Raw genomic sequence first — 14,236 nt, forward strand, 5'->3', positions numbered from 1 at the left:
AGATATTGGTTCGTTTTGGTTGAGGCCACATTTGCTCAACTCTCCACTGGCATTGTTGTACTGAGCTCACGTTTATTTACCAGAGGGGAGGGGATCCATTGCCCAGAAGCAAAAGGGGAGTTTTGGGGGAGAGAACATCTACTGCTCATCCCATCTGGGTCAAGTCTCAAATGCTTGATCCTCATCCCTAGCTGTCCCCAATTATGCCTTGCAACATGTTCCTCCCCTCACATATACCACACACACACATGTATATGCATATACATATACACATATGCATATATAGTCATTTTTGAATATTAAAGACTTTTCTTTTACTTCATGGTAAAAAGTACACTGAAAAAATTCTTTTTTTTTTCATTTTTAACATTTAAAGGAGGTTGCTGATATTTTTCTCAAGTAGATGACTGCTATGGCTAGATTTGCTAAATTAGAATTTATTTCCATTGTTTAAAAACCCTTATTAGCTAACTTTTGACATATACCAAAGAACCGAACTTGTCATCTTAATTTTTCCTCTGAATATGTGGAGTTATTTTGTAGCACAGCATATACATGAGGAGGGCATGATCATTAACTCTATGGCTATAAGCCTTCTGCAGGAAAATTGGCTGAAAAATTAAATCTTCCCACTAAATTATACACATGTGCTCTTTCTGTAGCAAAATAAAAAATGATCGGCAGGGGGTGATACCAACATTTGTGTCTACCGACATTTCCACAGTAACAGTAGATTCTCCCATCAGAGGTTTTCGGAAAGATCTAAAAATACCTTTGTGAAATAGATTTGGAACTTGTTATGATGAAACCTACCATTAACAGTATTGTAAACCATGGTACCTAACATGAAAAAGAAATAAACAAAGGAAAGCTTCAAAAATCAAAAGCGTAGGATTTCCACAACTTAATTCATAGCATATGAAAACTGGGTTTACTTAACAATTACAACAAGAATCATTTTATTTAACTTCAGTCAATGGTTTGGTTGTTTATATTGGTTCGACCAGAAGAAAAATGTTCTTCCCTCCAGACACTGTATGGTGAAAGCTCTTGGACATGTAGAGAAAGCACTAGGTTTCGGTATCTGATAACTCATATCCTGAAGGCTAAGAAGATGGATATCCAAGGATTAAGCCATTACATGGTTTGTCATTTGCTGCAGTACACTTAAAAAGACACAGATTTTGGTCTGAGAAAATGGAATACTTCTTCATGAACAAATAAAACCCCTACATTTGTGGACCTAATTTTAGAATAGGTTGGAAGAATTGGTAGGCCTGGATAGAAGACATTTATATTGTTTTAAATATAGCAAACTTGATAAATATGGACCTCACTGGCGACCCAGAAGGAAATAAAGGCTACAATGCAGAATCTAGAACATGTGTCAGCACAACTGAAATGTTAGAAACATGAAAGTTAAAATATTAAACTAAAGATCTCAGAACGAAAATGACATAAAAGGCAACTCTTGACATTGAGTGATTAAAAAAAAGATAAATTATAAGCTACCCTGTCATATATAGCAATGTATGTAAGTAACTTGAATTTTCGATGAGATTTCTAAGTGTTCAAACTTTTGTTAAGTGTTTAGATAAGATTTCATGCTCAAAGTGAGTGATAGCATGAGTTGAGATCTACTCAGCTTTCATTGGGCTGTTCATGAATTATGCTCTTTTCAACTAAAGCGATGATCTAGGAAGGGAAACGTTTTTCAGAAATATGTGAGGTCCTCCATCAAGTTAATGGAAACTGTGGAGCAGTTTATGGGAAACTCTGATTTAGAATCATTTGGACAGAAACACAGGAGGAAACTTGGCTTTAAAACTGGAATTGTGAATTTAAGGACTAAGCACTTCAATTGTGTCCGATTCCATCTCTGGGTAGACAGTATCATAATTGATTTGCACAGTAGGATAGCCAGTCGGTGATTGAGAATTGATTGAAAACCTCACCCGGGGATTATAAATTGCTCTCAGACTATCTTCGCCTCCATTTCTCTCCCCCACTGATATTTTGGTATTCCTAATATGAGTATGTCGCACCATTCGAAATTGTTAACAGTCCTCGGGGTGTTGGTTGAGTTTTGCTCAGTCCATTCTTTTCCCTTTCTGGGTTCTCTTAGACACTCTCTAGAGCGGAATTTTTGTCATAACTGCGTCTAGTCTACTGCTAAGCCCATCAGGTTGACTTCGCTTCTGAAAAATGTATTTCTGTTTGAATTCAAACACTTAAGTTCTTTGACAAGAGTTTTTGAGATCTAGTTTTTCCCTGGAGTTCTATGTTTGGATTTCCGTCTCTCCTGTTGCCCATCTTGGTTTTCTCTTTTCCCCATCACTACTGCCACTTCTGTCTTTTCAGATTGCAGACAGCTCTCCTGTGCCTTTTGATATGCTTTAAATTTGTGTCTTCATATTTGGATATGATGAATTAAAAAAGATCTCTTAAAAATGGACTTTAGACAAATGGAGATAAGGTGGATGTGTGTGTGTGTATGTGTGTGCACGCACATGTGTGTGTATGTATGTGTGTGTGTATGTGTGCACACGCACATGTGTGTGTATGTGTGTGTGTGTTTTAGACATTCTAAAAAATTCTGATTGGGTCTCAGCATTTAGCCACACCATGTCTAGACTAAAGGTAAAAGGTAAAGGCCCTCCCGTTGATCATCGATTTGCTCGAGCGGGCCCAGTAATATCTCCATTGGAGACTTTGGTGTTACTGTGTCTGGCATATCGAATATGTCACGGGGAGCTTGCCAGGCTCTGCTGTGCGGGTGAGATTCTCTCGGTAGCTTGCTGGGCTCTCTGAGAGGGGTGGAGGAATTGAACTCGGGTCGGCCATGTTGGCTGCGTGCAAGGCAAACGCCCTACCACTGTGCTATCGCTCCAGCCCAGCTTTTTAAAAATATAGTCACTTTTTTGCCCTCTCCCTTTAGTGGAAGAGGAATAGAGCAGGATGGAGCAGGGTTTAGCCCTGTCAATTACTCTCTAATGATTCCAGGAATGATTAACTTCTGCTTAACCAGAGTGTTTCTGTGTATTTTTAAATTGGTAACTTTTCTAGTCCTCTTTAGAAAACCGGAAGAAATATATATATATATACATATATACATATATATATTATTTTTTTTTGAAATTTGCTATGAAAACTAGTGGCACTCTAGGAGGTTTAATTTCATGATTTCCTCCTATTCCTGGAATCTCTGGAGCTCTTTCTAGTTTTCTTTGTTTTTATTTTCTTTTTTAAATTTCCCAGAGCTGGCCACGGTGAGCACAAAGATTTCACCAGAGTTCTGACTTTTCCCAACACTGTTTCTGAATGGGTTTCTCTTACGGAAATTTGAGGATATTACCACCTAAGCTAGCTCTCTGATCCAAGGGTCTTGTTTTATTGTTTCACCGTTTCTGATATATAATATATATGTCTGGGCTGGAGTGATAGCACAGCAGGTAGGGTGTTTGCCTTGAAGCTGCTGACTCGGGTTTGATTCCTCCACCCCTCTCGGAGAGCCCTGCAAGCTACCGAAAATATACCACCCACATGGCAAAGCCTGGCAAGCTACTCGTGATGTATTTGATATATATATATATATATATATATATATATATATATATATATACTCTCGGCAAACTACTGAGAGTATTCCACCCACAAGGTCAGAGCCTAGCAAACTCCCTGTGGCATATTTGATATGCCAAACACAGTAACAACAACAGATCTGATTCCCCTCACCCTGAAAGAGCCTCCAATCGTCAGGAAAAGACAAAAAGACAAGTAAAAAGAAGCTACTAAAATCTCAGGGTTGGGAGGAATAGAGACAATACTGTTGCCCATTCGAGTAATTCGACAATAAATGGGATGACAGTGATATAATGATTATATATATATATATATATATACAGTACAGTACAAACACACACACACACATATATATATATACATATATCTGTGTACAGTATATACCGTACACACACAGGTCACTTGATCACTTGATCACTTGACTTCCCATTAATCATTGATTTGCTCGAGTGGGCGCCAGTAAGGTCTCCATTTGTCACTGTCACATGCTAGTATAACCCAGTGGCGTCTGATAGTTCTAGGAACACGAAGAACCTCAAACCAATTCTTCAGGATCTTGATGAAGAAGTCTGACGATCTGGTAGGTTGGCGGCCACTCGGTCTTTTGACGTCCCATGGAATCCAGTTGGTAACAGCTCTAGTCCAGCAGTCATCTTCAAATCTCATTACGTAACCAACTCATCTGATCTTTGACGCCTGAGCTAACGAGACAGAATCCCTGATTCTTGATCATCAATGGATTCTTTCTCTCATTTGAGTGAAACGTAATACTCCAAGAATAGCTCTTTCAATTCCTCTTTGGGGGACCCGAATAGCATTCTCATCCTGTTCGCGTAGGGCCCAGACGGAATCAAAGAGATGTGCCCAGAGTCAGAGGTTCTTCATCCTCTTAGGTATTTCTTCGATGCTCTTGAAGGCGTTCCAAGCCACTCTCTTCCTGCTGTGCAACTCAGGTGCCAGGTCATTCATCATGTTGACTTCTCGAACTAGGTACACATAACTTTTGCATTCGGAGATGGTCATTCCAAAGAGAGCGAACGGAGCGTCAGGAACAAGCCTGTTTCTCATAAATATTGTCTTCGTAAGATTCAGCTGTAGTCCGACCTTTCCACACTCATAGTCGAAATTGGCCAGCATTTGTGCTGCTTGGCTAATGTTTGGTGTTATTAGAACAATGTCAACAGCAAAGTGGAGGTGGTGTAGTTTTCGACCATCTATCTTCAGTTCCATTCCTTCCCATTCCAGTTGTCGCATGATGTTCTAGAGTGTGGCACTGAAGAGTTTCGGTGAAATGGTATCACCCTGCCGAACCCCTCTCTTGACATCGATGATTACTTCTTTGTAGAATGGCGAGATACTGGTAGTAAATCCATAATACAGCTCATGGAGGATCCTGATGTATTGAGTTTGAATGCCCTGATTGTTAGGGCTTCAATGACCACTTCCATCTCAACAGAATCAAAGGCTTTCTTTAAATCAATGAACGTTGGACAGAGCGGCATCTTGAACTCCCAAGAAACCTCAATGAGGTTGGTTATTATGTGGATATGGTCGATGGTGCTGAGTCCTCTGTGGAATCCGGCTTGCTCGCGTGGTTGTCCTTTATCTAGTGTTCTGCCAATCCTATTCAGGATGACTTGGGTGAACAGCTTGTAGACGACAGACAATAGGCAGATTTGGCGATAGTTGTCAATGTCATATACTGTACTACTCCCTTCTTGTACAGTAGTACAGTCCTGCTGGTTTTCCATTGGGATGGAAACTTGAATTCAGACAGGTAACTTGTGAAGAGCCGAGCCAGCATACTGATGAGTACTGACGGCAGGTTCTTCAGGAGTTCAGGTCTGACCTTGTCTGGGCCAGGTGCTTTTCATTACTTTACCAATGAAATGGTGTGTTGGATTTCAGAAGGGAGAACATTGGGAATGACATATCCATCCTGTGAAATTTGATATGTGGGCAGGTGGACATGGCTATCGAAGAGATCTGACTAGAAGTCATGACTAATCTTCTCCATTGACCTTCTGGAAGATGTGATAGATCCATCAGGATGTCAGAGGGCAGTCATCTTGGTCTTGTAGTTGGCGACAGTCAGGCAAGCATTATGAATGCTTTCCCCTGCTTCTGCCACATCTACCAGCACTTCTGCTCTTCTCTCTTTGAGGTCTTCCTTGATCGCATCTCTGCACTGCTTTGGGAGCTCGGACATTTGCTTGTGGTTGCCTGAGGCATGCGCCGAACCATGTTGGCGAATAAGCTCAAGAGTTTTCGAAGACAGGCGTGTTTTTTTTTTTTTTTGGCTTTCTCTCTCTTGGCATTCCTCGCACAATCATGGAGGTGCGGAACCAGTTGATTGTATTCCTCGTCAATGTTGTCAACAAAGGCATCTTCCCATGTTGCAGCAATAGTGCCCAAAAGCTCCCAGTTGTTGGTCATTCTGGGATTTCTCTTCTTAAACTTTGCAGTCCTTTCTCCTGGCTCTGTGAAGTAGAATTTTGCATGAAGGAGACAGTGGTCTGATCCTGTTTGGAATTCTGAGACAACAACACACATGTATAGGGGAAACATTGGTCGGGGAGTTGGGCCATACCTGGAATTGCTAGGGAAACTCCTGACTTTGTTCACAGGTATCACTCCTGGTGATACTCTGGGAGAAATAGGGGGTGCTAGGGATCAAACCTCTTTCCCCCTTGTTCAATATACTACCTAGTGTACTTTTGCTCCAGACCTTGTTTTCTGTTTTGTTTTAGAAATGAAATCAATAAATACATTTAAGTTATCTTTAGACAACTATAATTTCTAGAACATACATATTCTATCAGTATTTATATAAATACATATATAATATTCATATATTCATATATTAGAATATATTCAATATTCATATATTAGAAGGAGATGCTTGAAAGTTGTCTCAAAAATAAAATTATGAAAACATGGAGTAACTACAGAAGCACTACAATTTACTAATAACTTGTAGATTACAAATGAGAAAGAAATGTATAGGAAATAGCTCATTTGTATAAATATAAGTACATTGAGTTACACAAAGTCCTTTTTCTAGTCCTTTGCTCTAATACTCATCATTAAGTACATTTGAGTTAATAACTTAAATTAAAACCTTTACTTTCTCTGGAACTTTAATTATGTAATGATTGTCATTTTAAACGGGCTGGAGTGATAGCACAGTGGGTAAGGTGTTCGCCTTGTATGCAGCCGACCTGGGTCGATTCCTCCATCCCTCTCAAGAGCCCAGCAAGCTGCCGGCAGTATCCCGCCTACATGGCAAACCCCAGCAAGCTACCCATAGCATATTCTATAAGCCCAAAACAGTAACAACAGTGCCCCTAAACGCCAGCCGCTGGGACCCCTGCCTGGGGCACCCGCCTCCACTTCTGCAGCGAGTGCTAGTCCAACTAGTCACCCTTCAAGCCAAAAGATGTAGTGAAAAAACTCAATGAAGTGAACGCCTCACCAAGAATACTTTATTCAGCTAAATTCTCACTTAAACTGGATGGAACTATACACCATGTTATATAGATAAACAACATCTCAGGAACTTCATAGACTCAAAATCAAATCTAAAAAAAGGACTAATAGTGCTCCTGCAACTCAAGAAGGAAACAACCATAAACAAAAGAAACCCTTAGAGAAAGATGGCACAGAACCCCATGACAATAATCTCTCTCAATGTCAATGGGCTAAATGCACCAATCAAGAGACAGTGTGGCAAAATGGATCCAGAAAATGGAACTAACATTCTGCTGCCTACAACAAACTCATTTGAACAGACAGAACAAACAGAGACACAAAGTTCACTGTCACTGTCATCCTGTTATTCGTAGATTTCCTCAAGCAGGCATCAGTAACGTCTCCTTCATCCTAGCCCTGAGATTTCAAAAAGTGCCACATTTGAGGGTCTTTCAGGGTCAGGAGAATGATACCCATCATTGTTAATGGTTTTGGCATATTGAAGATGCCACAGGGAGTTTGCCAGACTCTACCATTCGGGCAGGATACTTTTGGTAACCTGCCAGGTTCTCCAGAGTAAGAACTAGATAATAAGATATCGCATGGCTGTGAATGTTTCCGCTTCCAGGAGCTGGGTTTTATAGACACAAAGTTAAAGGATGGAAAACAATCCTGCAAGCAGACAACTCCCTCAAAGAAGCTGGGGTGGAAATATCAGTATCTGACAATATAGGTTTTAGGTTGAAAAAGAGAGAAGGGACAGGGCCATTTTATATTTCTCAAGGGATATGTACAACAGCAAGACATCACTCTTAAATATATATGCACCTACTGAGGGACAAGCTAAATAATTATAAAAACTGCTAACAGATTTTAAGGAGGACATTGCTAACAATACAATAGTAGTTGGAGACTTCAATATCGCCTTCTCACCCCTGGATAGATCAACAAGTATATAACTCAGCAAGGAAACACTGGCTTTGAAGGAAGAAATAGAAGAGAGAGGGCTAACAGACGTATACAGGCTTTACACCCCAAAAAGAAAAAAATACACATTATTTTCTAATGCACATGAAACATTCTCTAAAATAGACCACGTGCTTGGTCACAAAACATACATCAATAGAATTAGGAAGATAGAAATTGTATCAACTATCTTTTCAGACCACGATGGGCTGAAGACAGAAGAAAATCACACAAAGACACAAAATCAAATGCCTGGAAGTTAAACAACTCAATGTTTAACAAAGAGTAGGTCAGGAAGTAAGTCAAGGAAGAAATCAAAAGATACCTCGAAACATATGAGAATGAAGACATGAACCAATGGGACGCATCTAAAGTCATGTTAAGAGGAAAATTTATAGCTTTGCAAGCATTTCTCAAGAAAGAAGAAAGGGCCTACATAGATAACATCACAGCTCAAGATCTTAGAAAAATATCATAAAAAATACCTGAACCCGACCGAAGGAAAGAAATAATAAAACATAGAGCAGAAATTAATGATATAGAAACCCAAAAAACAATCTGAAGGGTCAATGAAACCAAGACCTGGTTCTTTGAGAAAATAAAAAAGATTGATAAACCACCAGCAAGACTCACAAAGAAAGAGAGAGAAAACCCTAATAAACTGAATCAGAAATGAAAAATGGTACATTACAACAGAAACCAATAAAATTCAAAAAATCATCAGAGACTACTTTGAGATTCTGTATGACACAAAACAAGAGAACCCAGAACAAATAGATAAATTCCTGGATTCCTATAATCTCCCAAGATTGAACCAAGAAGACTTGGAATACCTGAACAGACCGATTAATATCAAGGAAATTGAAACCATAATCAAAATTCTTCCCAACTATAAAAGGCCAGGCCCAGACGGATTCACTAGCTAATTCTTCCAAACATTTAAAGAAACCTGTTGCTAGTTCTCCTCAAGCTATTTCAGAAAACTGAAAAAACAGGAACTCTCCAAAATACATTATATAGGCACATATCTTCCTAATACCAAAAGCAAACAAAGACACCAAAAACAAAGAAAATTACAGGCCAATATTTCTGATGAACACGAATGCGAAGATACTCAACAAAATATTAGCAAATAGAATTCAACAACTCATCAAAAACATCATACACTATGACCAAGTGGGATTCATTCTGGGGATGCAAGGATGGTTTATTTATTTATTTATTTATTTATTTATTTATTTATTCATTTATTTATTTTGCTTTTTGGGTCACACCTGGTGATACACAGGGGTTACTCCTGGCTCTGCACTCAGGAGGTACTCCTGGAGGTGCTCAGGGGACCATATGGGATGCTGGGAATCGAACCCGGGTCGGCCGCGTGCAAGGCAAATGCCCTACCCTCTGTGCTATCTCTCCAGCCCCACAAGGATGGTTTAACATTCGGAAATCAATCAACATAATCCATCATATCAAGAAAAGCAAAGATAATAATCATATGATCATATCAATACATGCAGAGAAAGCATTTGATAAGATCCATCACCCATTTATGATGAAAACTCTCACCAAAATGGGCTTAGAAGGAACTTTGCTCAAGACAGTCACAGCCATCTATGACAAACTTATGGCAAGCATTATCCTCAATGGGGAAAAACTAAGGGCCTTCCCTCTAAGATCAGGGACGAGACAAGGATGCACACTCTTACCACTTCTGTTCAATACAGTATTGGAAGTTCTTGCAATAGCAATTAGGGAAGAAAACGATATTACTGGCATCCAGATAGGAAAGGAAGAAATCAAGATCTCACTACTCGCAGATTATATGATACTATATCTCAAGAATTCTAAAGCCTCTACCACGAAATTCCTAGAAACAATAGACTTGTACAGTAAATTTGCAAGCTATAAAATCAATGGCTTTTTTATATGTGAACAATGAGACAGAGGAAAGAGACATGAAAAAAGCAATCCCATTCACAATCTTGCCCCAGAAAATCAAGTACCACTGAATCAGCTTAACTAATGAGGTAAAGAAAGAAAACTACAAAACCTACTCCATGAAATGAAAGACGACATGAGAAAATGGAAGCAGTTATTGAAGCCCTAGCCAAACAGGGTATTCAAACTCAACACATCAGGATCCTCCATGAGCTGTATTATGGATTCACTACCAGTATCTCGCCGTTCTACAAAGAAGTAATCTTCAATGTAATCATCAATGAGGGGTTCAGCAGAGTGATACCATTTCACTGAAACTCTTCAGTGCCACCCTCAAGAACATCATGCGATGACTGGAATGGGAAGGAATGGAACTGAAAATAGATGGTTGGCAACTACACCACCTCCTCTTTGCTGATGACATTGTTCTAATAACACCAAACATTGACCAAGCGGCATAAATGCTGACCGACTTCAACCGTGAGTGTGGAAAGGTTGGACTTTAGCTGATCTCACGAAGACAATGTTTTTGAGAAACAGCTTTGTTCCTGAGGCTCCATTCGTTCTCAACGGAATGACCACCTCTGAATGCAACAGTTATGTGTAGCTAGGTTGAGAAGTCAACATGATGAATAACCTGGCACCTGAGTTGCACAGCAGGAAGACAGTGGCTTGGAACGCCTTCGAGAGCGTCGAAGAAATAGCTAAGAGGACGAAGAACCTCTGACTCCGGGCACATCTCTTTGATTCCAATGTTCTTCCTGCATTAACATATGCCTCAGAGACCTGAGCCCTATGCAAACAGGATGAGAACGCTATTCGGGTCTCCCAAAGAGGAACTGAAAGAGCTATTCTTGGCGTATCATGTTTCACTCAAATGAGAGAAAGAATCTGGAGTTCTGACCTCCGTTGACGATCAAGAATCAGGGACGCTGTCTTGTTAGCCCAGGCATCAAAAATCAGATAGGCTGGACAAGTAATGAGATTTGGAGATGACCGCTGGACTAGAGCTCTTACCAACTGGATTCCATGGGATGTCAAAAGACCACGTGGCCACCCACCTACCAGATGGCCAAACTTCTTCATCAAGATCCTGAATGATCGGTTTGAGGCTCTTTGTGATCCTAGAATAAACGGACGCCATTGGGCTACACTAGCACGTGACAGGGACAAATGTGCCTGCTTGAGCAAATCAATGATTAATGGGAAGTCACCTGATCAGGTGATCAAATGAGAAAATGGAAACATATCCCCTGCTCATGGATCGGAGAAATAACACTGTCAAAATGGCAATAGTTCTCAAGGCACTATATAGACTCAATGAGATCCCTATAAGAATACCCATGAGATACTTCAAATAAATTGATCAAGTACTCCTGAAATCCATATGGAACAACAAATGCCCATGAATAGCTAAAGTAATTCTTGGGAAAAAGACAATGGGAGACTTCACAGTACCGAACCTCAAACTCTATTACAAAGTGGTAACAATTAAAATAGCATGGTATTGGAACAAAGGCAGAGACTCAGACCAATGGAACAGGCTGGAATATCCCTACACGAACCCCAAATTTATAAACATCTGATCTTTGATAAAGGTGCAAGAAATGTGAAATGGAACAAGGAAAGCCTCTTCAACAAATGGTACTGACATAACTGACAACCACATGCAAAAAAATGGGCTTAGACCTCAACTTGCCCAAAAGTCAGATCAAAATGGATTAAAGACCTCAACATCAGACCAAAATCCATAAGATACATTGAAGACAAGTTTGGCAACACACTCGAGGATATTGAGACTAACAGTATCTTCAAAGATTACATGCCACTGACCAACCAAGTGGAAAGAGAAATAAACAAATGGGACTATATTAAACTAAGATGCTTCTGCACCTCAAAAGATACAGGGACCAGAATACAAAGACAATCTACAAAATGTGAATGGATATTCACCCAATACCCACTGATAAATGGTTGATATCAAGGATATATAAAAAGCACTGGTTGAACTGCACAAGAAAAAAATCATCCAACCCCATCACAAAATGGGATAATGAAATGAAAACACAAACTTTCTCAAAGAAGAAATCCGAATGGCTAAAAGGCACATGAGAAAATGCTCTACATCACTAATCATCAGGGAAATGCAGATCAAAACAACAATGAGATATCATCTCACACCACAGAGACTGGCCCAAATACAAAAGAACAAAAGTAACCAGTGTTGCTGTGGTTGTGGCGAGAAGGTGACTCTCCTTCACTGCTGGTGGGAATGCTGACTGGTTCAGCCCTTTTGGAAAACAGTGTGGGCAATTCTCAAAAAATTAGAGCGTGAGCTCCCATTTGACTCAGCAACACCACTCCTGGGAATACATCTTGGAGAGTCAAAAAAGTATAGTCAAAATGACATCTGGACTTTTTAAAAAATTTTTTTGAATGTAGGAGTACTGCTAATTATTCAGCCACTGATTAACTGATTGAATTGGGCATAATTGGGCATGAACTCTACCTTCCTTTTTTTTTTTTTTGACATCTGCACTTGTATGTTCATTGCTGCACTGCTCATAATAGCCAAAATCTGGAAAAAACCCGAGTGCTCAAGAACAGATGACTGGTTAAAGAAACTTTGGCACATCCACACAATGGAATACTATGCAGCTGTTAGAAAAGATGAAGTCATGAAATTTTCATACATGTGGTTCTACATGGAAACTCTCACGCTAAGTGAAATGAGTCATAAAGAGAGGGACAGACCTAGAACGTGTGCACTCATCTGGGGAATATAAAGTAACGGAAGGGGATATGAACACCCGAAATAGTTGAGATAAGTACCAGGAGATCCCCTGCATGGCTTGGACGCTGGCAGCAGATGCTGGGGAAAAGGCAGATTAAATATCAAAGGGAAAACCAAGTGAAGGGTGTTTGGCGGACTCGCTAGAGTTGCGAGATGTGTGCTGAAAGTATACTATAGACCGAATACTATGGCCACTCAATACCTCTATTGCAAACCACAACACCCTAAAAAAAAGAGAGAGCAAAAGGGAATGCCCTGCTGCAGAAGTGGGACCAAGTGGGGAGGAGAGGATGGGTGGGTGGAAGGGCTACTAGGTTCTTTTGTGGTGGAGAATGGGCACTTGTGAAGGGATGGGTATAAGTGATCATTGTATAACTGAAATCCAAGCATGAAAGTTTGTAAGTCTACAACTGCACCTCATGGTGTTTCACTAATAAAAACAATTAAAAATATATAAAAAAGCAAAAAAATTAAATTAAATAAAATTTAGAAAATAAATAAATGTAGTGAAAACCCACAATCTTGTAAGTTGTATATTACCATATCAGTCATATATATATTGTAGCACTGTAGCACTGTCCTCCCATTGTACATTGATTTGCTTGAGCAGACACCAGTAACATCACACAACAAATTGTGAGACTTGCTGTTACTGTGTTTGGCATATCGAATACATCACGAGTAGCTTGCCAGGCTTTGCCGTGCAAGCGAGATTCTTTTGGGGCTCTTGGGGAGGGGAGGAGGAATCAAACTCAGGTTGGCCATGTTGGCTGCGTGCAAGGCAAACACTACTCACTGGTTATTTGTGAACATTTTAATTGGATAAGTAATAATTTAATCATACTGGATTTGACATATATTAATTATCATTACAAAATCACAGAAAATTGTTGTATGCATCTTGTCAACTATTTTTATAATGAAAGTCAGCATTCCAATAATAACACACATTTATTGCATAGAAACATATCTTCTCTTCGAATATAAATGTACAGGAAGTTAAAAACTTCTAATATACTGATGTTGATTTTAGAAAACAAAAAAATATGATGTAAAATAAAACAGTTTTAAATTCCTGGTTTAAAAGTTAAATTGAGCTTCAAAAATAGCTTTAAACAAAAACTTACATATCTCTGTAAAGATTAACATATTGTTAATAGTGAGAAGTTATCATATTGGAAATTTACTTCTGCAAACAAGGGTTTTATGATACAATTTAAGTATGATTTTTTAAAGCTTGAGTCAATGAGAATGTTCATTGTATATAAAATTTGATACTTTATAATTAGAGCAGCATCTGAAATTTATTCAAATTTTAAGAAAAATTAGCCATCTTCATAATAAGTTATTTAATTTGTCAGTGAAAAAGAAAGAAAAAGCTATCCATTCTTCCTTTCTAGACATTGCTTCTCTTCAGTAATGTGACAATTTTAGCAAATACTACTTAAATATTTTGGGGAAAAATAACAAATAAAAGAGCATTCT

Source organism: Sorex fumeus, unplaced genomic scaffold (assembly GCF_029834395.1).
Source record: "Sorex fumeus unplaced genomic scaffold, SorFum_2.1 ptg000240l, whole genome shotgun sequence".
In the NCBI taxonomy this organism is placed as follows: Eukaryota; Metazoa; Chordata; class Mammalia; order Eulipotyphla; family Soricidae; genus Sorex; species Sorex fumeus.